At 41.5% G+C, this 12154-nt stretch overlaps 1 long non-coding RNA gene across 1 annotated transcript in view; it reads right to left on the bottom strand.

Moving 5' to 3' along the window:
- Positions 1-12154, bottom strand: part of LOC120325017 — a 34196-nt gene that overhangs the window by 9248 nt on the left and 12794 nt on the right. Inside the window, exon 2 of the long non-coding RNA XR_005566778.1 lies at positions 7034-7180. This is a non-coding gene — a long non-coding RNA (uncharacterized LOC120325017). The remainder of the gene's footprint in view (positions 1-7033; positions 7181-12154) is intronic.

Genomic DNA, 12154 nt, shown 5'->3' with positions numbered 1-12154 from the left:
GCCTCACACCTCGCTCCCAGTCAGGCACTCGATCACGTCTCCTGAACAGCTCCTCTTCTACAACTGTCCTTTAAGTTGCATTATTTTAGAAATTTAAATTGAAACGTTCTGCTGTGTAAGAGAAGTCTAGTTACATAAACCTCACACAATATTCAGAATTTCCAGAATCTGTATAAAATCCAAACCCATTTGCTTCAGCTGCTCATTAATGTCAGGGATTTTGAAGAAGTTCAGACCTGGGAATCAACTTGTCCTCTCTTCATAGGACTGGAGATATGAGCACTTCCTATGGAATATATTTACAGCACAAACAGGCTCTGTATGGTCTACAAACCGAAGTTACAAGAACTGTGAGAGTTCCAGTTACAATGTAAGCATCCATTTTGAAACTGTTCTAATAAAATCAAGTTATTTCAGCTGCAATGGCCAGCAGGGACAACAATATTTGCTTTCTTTTGCAACATCTTTGTCAATCTTCCTTCATGGCACAAAAAAAGGAAAAAGTGTTAATTAAATAACCTGATTATTTGTATGCAGTTGATCAAAACCATGGCCTCACTGTCCTCTACAAACATCATAGGCTTGGTCTAGGCCTTGAAGGTTTTAAAAGCAAAATGAAAATCTAGGAATAAAGAAAATAATTATTACTACTATTTTGCAGACAAGGAGATTATTGAGAATAACAAATGGAGCAACTCATCCCAAGATTACAGAGGAAAATCTACTGCAAAGGCTAGGACTAAGCTCAGCTCTCCTGGTTCCTAGAATAGTGCTTCCTAAAACTTGTTACTTATTACTTATACTATTGTAAAGGAACAATTAATACATGCAAACACATACAAAGACAGGATGAGAGCCTTGCAGAGGAATTCTGTTTGTCTAAAGATCTGCAGTAGTAGAATTTAAATACTTTACACTTCTGACAAACTGAGCTGGGGAAAGCCCTTGAAATTCTTTGGAATGAATGACCTTTCAAGGCCTCAGATGGGGAGTTCTGACTTTCCTTGTTACACACAGCCACATCAGCTACTCACTCGTATGTGTCTAGACTCAGTGCAGGATCTCTCAGCTAATAAAAAATACCATCAGCTTTCACCAGGGCTTGACCATAGACAAATGAGCTTCTCAGCACTTGTATCAGTGTACTGCAGTTTTGGTGTGTTTTCTGCTTCTCCACAGCCAAGTGGCAAGGTCCACCTTGGATACACCTGGGAGTTATTTATTTGTTTATTTTTACACACACACACACATGTTCAGGTTGTAGGGGTTTTTTTGATGCCTACAGTGCAATCCCTTGCATTCCCTTTCTCTCCCCGTTCCTACCATTGCTCCCCACAACAGGAGCTGAGCTTGTAGAGGACCTAAGCACTGCTCATCCCTGCTGAGTTCACTGGGAACTGGCAGTGCTCAGCACCTCTAAATACCTGGCATATACAGCCGTTTAGGAAGCTGTGAGACATTTCCTCAAGGAAACAACTAGGCATCAGTTAGCAGCTGGCTGTGCTTAACACCAATTCACTGCTGCCTGACTAAAAACCTTTGAAAAGCTGAGTCTAGAGATGGATCCCTACATGTGATTTGTAACTGAGGTCCAGCCAGCACAAGCAGTGGCACTCAGGGGAGAGCTCTGGGCTCTACACTCAGCTGACCCTGTTGACTGGTTCCCTTAAGGCAGCAGTGGGAGATCAGACCCACAGAGCAGGTGTCAGCACCTCCACATATCAGCTTAGAGCACATTGGTTCCTAGTTGAGGAATCTTATTTTAATCTTACCCTGATTAATTCAAATTTTATTCAACACTGCCTGTTTTAAGCTCAAAGCTATTGATGACTGATGGCAAAGTTACATAAGTATGTATGAAATGTGTTGGGTCACCTTCAGGGAATCCTGATCAGAGCCTCTTACTAACTCTTGTTAAATCCTGAGGTGCCAATAAAGAACTGCACTGTAACACAGGCACAACAATGTCTTGAGAATGTAAAAACGAAAAAATCTTTGAAAAGCACATGCTTTTAAGTAAAAGAAATCTATAATTTTAGAAAAATGTGTATAGAGAAAAAACATCTAAGCAAAAACTCATAGAAGTTCATTTTGAGTTCTTGCTAATCACCATCCTAAATGCTAATGATTTTGTAAACTGATCAGATAATTAATGGTGATATGCTTTTTCCTAACCTCGCCACTTAATTATTTTGGTTCTTATGCACCCAAGCACTTACATAGTGTTATTTATGCAGGTCTGTATGTTATTTTTCTCCACTTTTTTATTACTAGTCTCAGTACTCTTTTTTGCTGTCTAATACTGAACAAACAGCATAGAGTCACATTAGCTCCTTGTTCTAAGCTCCTGGTATTTTCTTTTTACAGTGCAATAACCTCCTAGAAGGTACCAGTCACTACAGACAATTCTGCTGCTTTCACAACTACAATAATATTCTTGAGCCAGTGCAAACAAGTGATGCAATGCAAGCTGTGCTCTTCCCAAGGGTGGAGAGCATCCCCCAGCCGGACTCTCAACTTGTTTCTTCCCAAGGAGAATAACTTGCAAGGTCACTTTTGAACCCTTACTTCCCATGGGGTGGGCACAGTCCACCCAGCAGAGCTAAGGGAAAAGAAAATTAACCTCTGAACTATCTTTGCTCATATACAGAGTACACGAACTAGTAAACAGCAATACAGAACACTAACTGATTGCAGCTTCACTTGCAAGGATTGAAAGATTCTCCTAAATAACCTGAAAGGCTACATGACTAGTACTGAACTCCTGTGACTTTATTTGGAAGCTTAAATTAGATGGAAACATCCAAGTCAGGTATAAATTACAAATGCACAAGCCTCAATTATATTCTTACTGTGTCTCTAGGAGTTGCTGGTGATTTCCATGCAAATCCAGCATTCAGAAAATATTTTAACTAAAGAAAAACAGCACCATCTAAATAGATGGTAACTTCATAGTATTTGTTGTTTAAAGCATTGTGGAAATAGAGAACAATAAAATATATTAATTACTGTAACAAGGATTTGATGGGATTAGTACTGTAATAATTCTTTAGCTATTAAGCAGGTTTGTTTATATGACCATCATTGTTACATCACCTAATATCTACATTTGTTATTCTGATGAACATAAATAACATTTTTTAGTTATGATTCTCTTCTTTAAGTAGTCAAAATATGTATCTCTGAACTGGCCCCTACTGGGATTTCAGCTTTTAGCAGTTTTCCAAATACATACCTAGATACGAACAGAAAAGCATATAAAAGAAGACACACAAGTCAGATGAATCAAGAAACAGTTTGAACATCTCTGAACTCTTGTCAAGGTTTAATGTCCAAGTACACCTGTTTTCCTGTTCATTCCCCTGCTTCATTCCCATTCAGAATGTGTTTCATAGTTCAGTGCACCCGGTAATTTTTTCTTGTCATGACTGTCTCAGTTCAGCTGCCTCTGGTTAGTAATCTCCTCTTGTGGCAGCCCAGCCCATTCTCCACACCAAAGACAAGTAGGAAGCAACCAAACTTCTTAAAGGCCAGACCAACTTTCTTTCTATCTTTTCAGACATTAATTGCCTGTGACACAGAACAAAACACTTCAATATCAGCAATTCAATCAATGTCCTTACCTAACAATCTAAAGAATCTCAAAAACCTTATCATCTTTTGCCTTAGATGTATCCATATAAATGCAAGAAAAAAATGGAATACAACATTGTCCATGGAAATAGGCCTGAGAACACACACAAAACAGATGCCAGTTATTCTGTACTGCTGGAAGGTTCTCAGACTGCACATGGGCTAGAATAGTCTGCGGGAGACTTTCATACCACCTACCAAACATTCCTGCTGAGACATTTTCTAGCATCTTTCAAGCAGATAAACAGCTTCTGGAGTGTTATAAAGGCCACGCTTGGGGCAACTTGCACTGGATTGGACCAAAATTGTGTGTCTACTCTACACAATAAATAAAAACAAACTCTCTTGCACAGCATAATATGACCTACTTAAAATTTAGTCTTCATGCCCATAGCATTCCATAGCATCTAAAGGAATTATGAGCCAAAGGTTTGACCTTCCAGTAGGTAACATCTGTTGTCCCAGTGATGTGTTCCACAACAAATAAGGACATAACACTAAAGATAACATGTGACATTGGTAAAGAAAAACAAAACAAAACAAAACAAACATGGGAGAGAGAAAATAAATGAAAAGACATCACATTTTTCTGAGCAGGGCAGAACAAATGTTTGACTGAAAAGCTTCAGGTCCGGCTGGGAGAAGGCCAAGACTAATTTAACCTTTGGTCAAATGGTTGGGAGTTAGCTAGTTTCCTTTTTCCTCTTACATCACTCCCAGAGATTTCGACAAAAATAATATAGCCCCGATTACATGACATTACAGGCTCTCATAATGCACTGGGGAGGATAGTGTTGAAACCCCTTGGAGACAAATTAATCCCAGCAAAGCAACAGCTGTAAGATTGCTATAAACAGGGAAAACAACTACAATGTTTGCATTATGTACTTACATGATTTTAATATAACTTACTAAGGGGATTAGATTATTGGATTTTTTTAATAGGTCTGACAGCTTTGTATCATCATAAAAATATCAGTTGTCAGGTTGCACATAGTTGCTATTAAGGCATTTAACCACTCTGTACATTCTTCTAAAAGCTAAAGTAGACCCAGGTATAAGGTGATTTATCTTGCTTTCAGATAATGTGTGCAGCCAGAGAATATATGTTCTACAGGGTTTTTTTGCCTGTGCTGGAACGGATCAGCACTGCTGTCACTGTCGGCCCCCCGGAGCCACTGGGAGCGCTCAGGTGTCAGGCACCTGCTCAGCTCACCCCAGGATGCTGTTGCAGGGACCAGGAACACCTTGGGCCCCAGCAAACAAAGTTGCTGCAGCCATGGCACTTCAAAATCAAGAATTCCCCAGTGGAAGCAAACACAGGACCCTCCTGTCCTGCTCTCCAGTTCCTCTATACACACACCCCTGTTCTAATACTCTGTAATGTGGTATCAAACACGTGCTATTGTTCTCTATAAAACCACTCTGGTTGTAGCCTGCCCACACGCTTATTTTGGAAGACAAAATGACCTAAAGGTAGATTCCAATTTAAGTCCCCTCTCTGTGGCCGCAGCCAACCCACACACCTCTCCCAGGTGTCAGGGTCCCAGACAGCCAAAGCTCAGTCACCTGCACTCAGCCTGGCAGAGACCCTCCTCTGTCACAGCAGAGCCACGTCCCAATGCTGTCCGTGCTCCAGGTCAACTAACAGGCTTCAGGGAGCTGCAAAGGGGCATTTCAGTTGGGCCAGGATGCAAAGAGTGGGCTGACCCCTGGCTGTGTTCCTCACTCACCCACACCTCCTGCTCCCACAGCACTGCGTTAGACCCCACACACCATGGCAATGGTCCAGCTGGGGATGACACTCCAGCACAGCAAAGACACAGGACAGGTGACAAGAGGGTTCATATGGGACAGGTCTGGATACAGACAGTGCATGAAGAGAAGCGCTGAGAAGCCAAGCTGGCTGGGAGATGTCCCTGGCCACAATAGTGGGGCACTGCCTGGCATCGCCCTTTGGCACCAGGGCCATGGGGGTACACCAGTCACACCTTCCTCATCAGCCATACCCCAAACCATCACCCATCCTTGCACCCTCACCATGGCGGTGGAAATCCCTGGTATAGCCCTGCCCAAGGCACCTGCTGCACAGCAGCTCTCGCCCAGGCAGCTGAACAGTGCCCCTGTGGGAAAGACTTCAATGAAATCCATTGCTTTCTGGAGGTAAAACAGCCAAAACTACCTCCCTCAGTTTATAGCAGCCGGTGGAAAGCTGTGCAGGAAGCGAGAGGTGCGGAGACCTCTGCATGCATTATGAGGAGAGAGGAAGACAATTTTTTCCCAACTGAGAAAATATGCTCATATGGAGCAGTATTTTTAGGTGTTTTGTGTTGCTACTTTGAGAACAGGGGCTGGTTGGGTTTTATCTTGCCTTACTTAGTTTGGATTCTATTTCTGCCTCCTGGTTTGGAGGAGTAGAGAGAGTTGGTCATGGTAACTGTGAAATATGACGCTACATTCATTTTTAAGGATCGTTTTTATATATGGTAAGGTTAATTTCACCCAACTGAATTGTGATTGCAGTTTGCTAGTGCTTGGTTTAACAGATTGCAGCTAATAATGTCATGACTACAACAACTAGTATATAATATCACAAATATTGCTGTGAAACTTAGTGCATATTACAACTTAAAAATCTCGTAAAGGCATAAAGCAGTTTCATGGACATTTGCATCGTTTTTGAATAAACACAATTTTTAATTTAAAATTATTCAGGTGAGACAAGATATGACTAGATATGCTGCTATGTTCCTATACATGTTTACCCATTTTATATGTATACTTTGTGAAAACATATGGATTTCACGAAAATTTAGGAATACACTACAAGAACTATACCTTGATAAATGGTGTGTCATTGTATTGTATGTAATCCATAGGGGCTTAAAAATGTAAAAATCCACAGGGGTTTAAAAAACACACTGTCTTCTTACAGAAATTTTAACATAATAAAATGTGTAAACTTGAGAACAAGTAATTAATAAAACCAGTGAAAGTTTGCACACTATGTTGAAAGCTCAACACTACCCCCAAACTTAAAAGCTGTAAATGCATACGGCCTCTGGTGTGCAGACTGCACTTTAGGCTTGGGTTGGGCTACTAGGGTGTGCCAGGGACCAGAGGTTTCCCCAATAGCTTGGGCAGGTTCCTAAACCCTACAGCTGAGAGAGGATGTTGTCTGTTGCTGTGTAATTCCCACTCACAGCGTTCACAAAGTCACAGCACTGGTCTACTGTGAAATCAGAAAGACTGAGGGGCTTCCAGGCCACAAGCACTGCCAGGTGTGTAGTGAACACGTAGGTGCCTGCTGTGCCTTGCTGGGAATGCTCCAGCAGTCAGGGACCAGGGAAGTGCCTGTTGGTCTGACATGTTGTTTACAGGAGGTCAGATAAGCAATTACCTGTGTTCTTGTAGAGAGCATAGCTGTCACTTCTTAAGAGATGCAAAGTATATCTCAAAGACAAGGGTCCCCAGTGCTATGCAAGGTATGCTTTGATGTTATTCTTCTGAATGATCTTTCGAGATCTACTGAGTTGGAAAGGCATCTCTACATATGGTAGAAGAAACAATAAAAAGATCTGTCAGGTAACAAGGCCATAATAGAGCGCTTTCCTTAAAATGCAATATTGTTCTGCATGTATGCAAAAGATATACAAGTCTGCTGGGAAATAAACAAGGTCTCGCAAGGATCATCCAAACCTAGAAAATAAGAATGCTCTTCCTTCATGGATGTCTTGTTAACTCTATATACTTCTATGTAAATTCTACAGAACTTTCACTCTCTAAAGTGTATGGCCTGTGCCAGAAAAAAAAAAAAGCGGGGGAGGGCACCAAATAAAAATATAAGCAATGTATGCCTTGTAGAGTTTCCAGCAGCTTCCAGCTTCCACTGAGTTCAACCCTCCCCCAGAACCACCACACCACCCATCAGCTGGCCCACCTGGAAGTCAACAGGAAACTGGAAAGTTCTGCCTTGCCACAAGAAAGGCTTTGCCATTGGCTATGATCTACTTACTTCACCTCCAACTTCAGCATGAAATACCCTCTTTGGACACCAAAATAACATACTGGCCATTCATAAAAGGTTGCTGACCCCAGCAGAATAACACAACCCAGTGGAGTAATTTTAGTAAAGTTGCCTGTTGAAAATATTGGGACCATACATTTCTAGTAATTGCATGAGGAAAATCTTAGTGTTTTTTAGAGGATAGTCTGGTAAGGAGAAACTAATCAACAGAGTCAATTTGGAGGAGCAATGAGATTAGAGTCTGTGGCACTGTTATATTTCAACCTTATTAATGATTACAATATGAAAAAAAGAAATCCCTTCCTAGGACTGACTGGTCAAGATCTGTTGGGTGATGGAAGGAGGAGATAGCTGAGGTTGCTCTCCTGAGTCTCTGCATTAAAAGTCCTTTGTAGATCCAGCTTTCAATAGACCACTCTAAAAATTTAAAAATAACAGTTTTAAAAATCAGTATGCAGCCTCACTGCATATAAATGCAGACACATGCATACATGCATATTATTGAAAGATATATTTTTACTTAACCTCTGAATTTGAGAGCCATGCTGGTAGGCAGACTTCTCAAATGTCTTCCATTTCATGGTACACTTTTATGGTGGGAAGTTATTGACATCAGAAAGGAAGAATAATGAAACTGAGGTCACAGAGTTATTTACACTGGCGGGTGGATCCCACAGCATTCCTGTATGATTTGATTGTTTTGATGACCCTCTTTTTGGGATTCTGTCACACATTACATCTGATATTTGGATCTTTGTAAGTTGAAAGGGACACTGAGAGGTCTGTTTGGTTTCTGTTACCAGTAAGTTATCACAAGGTTAAAAAGTCTGTCCCTGTTGAAGCCAATGGCACAATTCCCAATGACTTCAGGAAGTTTCCAAACTCCTTGTTCCAAAGTGCTAACAAGCCAAACAGAAGGAGCCGTATAGATACCAAGCTGAGCAAAGGACACCTAAAGAAGACCCAGGGAACACACAGAGAAATATGATTAAATTACTGAGGAGGGGAAGGAGAAAGTATAGTCACCAGTATGCAAGTTCCTTTAAAAGGCAATCTTCATTTTAAATTTTGAAAGGGAAATGTGGGAATTATTGCCTTAAAGGCTTTTGTTTAGAGTTGAGAATTGACAAAACACTGTTACACAAACCAAATAAAAGAAATAGAGCACGAAAAGCCATGTTTAGATCATAAGCCGAAATCCCATAAACGCCCCAGAGCTGAGATGAGTCTTCCTCCTGTTTTCAGGCCGTTACTGTAAAGCTGTTAACCTTCACAGATACTGTACCACAGTCTGCCCAGCAGGAATTAAAAACCCAGGCTACGGTGATTGGAAAAAACAGACTAGTGACACATTAGCAACAAGGACGTGTATGTATGGCTGTGAATAACACAGCTCTGATCCTAGTGCAGAAGCCTAGGGCTTCATTACATTTAATTGCTTCCGGCTTTAAATCAAGGCCTGCTTCAAAATGAGGGTGGCAGCTATTAAACTAAATTACTTTCCCCTCAAGCTCGTATGGAAAAGTACAGTACCAAAGGAAGACAGCTTCTATTAAAAGCAGTATGCTAAAGGTGCTGCTGCCAGTCTAGAGATGGTTTGTAACTGGGAGCAGCTCATAAATGAAGTTTTATATGGTATGTGTCTTTAATATTTTATGAGGGAGAAACCTTTGTATTTGGCTCAGTTCCTTTCTGCCTGTTTCTTTTTGTGGCTCCTTGTGCCACTCTGAACTGCTACATAACGACCTTTCCTAATGCAGAAGTCACACATCAGCACACTGATTCTTTTTTTCCTGTGGGTTTCCCCCTCCAAGGTGGGTATGGGGAGCACCAGTATGATGCTCAGCAACACGAGACTTCCCAGAAGCAGAGTGCTCTGAGATGCAGCAGGTTTGGATGACCACGTGTTTGAGCATATATTTCAAACATAAACACATTAAGTGATAGAAGAAACCCTCTCCCACAAAGGTCACAACATTTTTATCCTGGGCCTACCCAGATGACAGGTCAAATTAGTACTGATTAAAAAAGCAATACAAAGCAAAACACCAGCAACAGCCCTTGATAAAATAATCTGCTGTAGGATATACCAGATTCCTGGTGGACAAACCGAAATGAAAATGAGGGATGAGTTACTCAAATCAAACCCAATGTGAACTTAATTTACCCAAATCTTCTGACAGATTTTTTTAATCCCTCTTGTGTTTCTGGCTCTCACTCATATTCAGCATCTGCTCTCTATCCTTGATCACTATCCGAATATTTGTTCCATGCACTTAATTTCATTCTCTTTCATTTTACAGCCTGCCTGGTTCATTTGTTCATTCTTTGATTTGCCCTCACGTTTTCTCAGCTTTTCATCTCTTTCTGCTTTTTTTTCCCCGTCTCCTGGCTTTATTGTCTCTTTCTCTCTTTTTTTTGTCTTAGCCTATACAGCCCTAAATTCCCCTTCCCTATTTCCCTGTTGCCTTCCTGTCACCATTTGTTTTCTATCACCCTGCTTTTCTGCTGGTTGATGTTGGAAATATTTCAGGAATTTCTAATTCCCAGTGCCATGAGAACCGTTATCTTCGCATTTTCACTGGTGAAAGTGCTCTCAGCACGGTGAGGATGATGAGGATGATGACGGAGCAGGCCTGGGACAGAGAGGCTTCAGATGGACTCTTCCCTGAGCCCACTTTGCCTCCAGAGTGGTACGCTCCAGTGTGGAATGTGCGAGAGGAAGCTGGGTCCGTGGGGAGTGTGCGGGCTGGGGGCAGGGAATGTGGATTGAGAAACCTCAAATTCCATACAGCAGAAATGAGTACAGGAGAAACCGAAATACAAGAGAGAAGCAGGATGAAGGACCAGCTGGAGAAGGGTGGGGGGGAAGAGCAGGAAAAAAAATACACCCACCACCACCACACCCCAGCCTTTTTCTTCCATGCAGGTGCAGATGAGCAGCAGTACCAGCCCTAGATAATATTCACTTGCTCTGAGTAGTAATACTAAGAAAGCCTCAGACCTCAATCTACCCATTATTTTCTTCCCTGAGCAGGGTTAGGGGTCACCTTTAAAATAACAACTGCAAATGAAAGGCAATTACGTGGAAAAAAAAAAGATCAGTCACTGGAAAAGCCAGCCAATGCATGGACTGCTGGTGACTTGTCACTGTACTGTGATAATATGCCAACTCAAAGTCTCCATAGAGAGAAAAATAAAAATATGGATAAGTGACTGTATTCTGATACCTAGAGGTGTCTCAGGAAAAGACCATCGAAGGTTAACCAACCTGCTTTGTTATTGTTTCTGCTGCACCCACTATTGTTATTTGTATTCTGGTATCATCAAGAGGCCTCAACCAAGACCAAGGCCATTGTGTTAGGCACAAGATAAATATGCACAGGAAGAGAAAGTTCCTGTTTCAAAAACTTAATGGATGAGATGAGCAAGAAGCTGAGGAAAAACAGAGATAATGTGAAGTGAAATGACTCAAACTGTATCACAAAAGGTCAGTCTGAGAGCTCCTATCCTATCTTTTACAGTTGCAAGGAGCTGAATGGGAAGAAGCTGGGAATATTGTGTATACAATTACGTTTATTGTTTAGAAATTTAAGAATTCCACAGGCTCTTACGCTCATAGTCATGGAGGCCTCCTCTGTACATGCAGATAAAAGTTAATTCCTCTGTATATGCAGGTAAAAGTCCATATTTGCTGTTTGCTAGGTTGGTCCTTCACATGCCCACCACACTGTCTCACCATGATAAATGTACATGATATTCACAACCAGTCACAGATCATGTGTAGATGGTGATGAGATCAGAATATGTTCAGCTAATACAGAATCTTTGTCTTGTCCAGCTCTCTTCCTTCTTCCCTTTGATTTCAGCACTGGCTCTCCCAGTCTCAAGAGCTGCCAGAACTATCATGCTGCTATAGAAGAGGTGACCTCAGTCAGCAGGTAGGACTTAGGAGCTCCTTGGACTCTGAGCTCATCTCTACTTCAAGCTCACATTCTCCAAATACTACTGCAGAAAGTTTGCTAAAACACTACCCTCTGCATTTCAGCTGCAGCTGAAATTCCAATACTAAGGCTGGTGAAGGGAAGCCACATGTTCACAATGCACTGGGCCAGTCATCAGCAGCACAGCATAATGCTCAAAACCAGAGTTTCAAAATCTTCAGAAGCACTTTGTTCAAGTGCTACAACCTGCCAACGTAAGATAGTGCAGAGATGTCCCTAATTGCACACATACCAGGATGGAACCTTGGGAGAAGAGCTGCTTACCACTCATCACTATCTATGTTTTTCAGAACTTCAAACCTTAAAAATATGTAAAATAAACCCAGTGCTAGTCCTGTAACAGCAGCTACTCCAAGACTTCAGGATGGATGCGTGGTGGCTCATAACATTGCAAGACACTTATAAGATAATTAACCAAAAAGTTTCTTCACACTGGGTCAACAGGACACAGCAGAACCGTGTTTGGGAGATGGCTGTACACTAAATTCAC

The sequence above is a fragment of the Pipra filicauda genome, unplaced genomic scaffold, assembly GCF_003945595.2.
Source record: "Pipra filicauda isolate LSUMZ 115617 unplaced genomic scaffold, ASM394559v2 scaffold7_size6619720_pilon, whole genome shotgun sequence".
NCBI classification, from domain to species: Eukaryota; Metazoa; Chordata; class Aves; order Passeriformes; family Pipridae; genus Pipra; species Pipra filicauda.
This window is presented reverse-complemented; position numbering and strand designations above follow the sequence as displayed.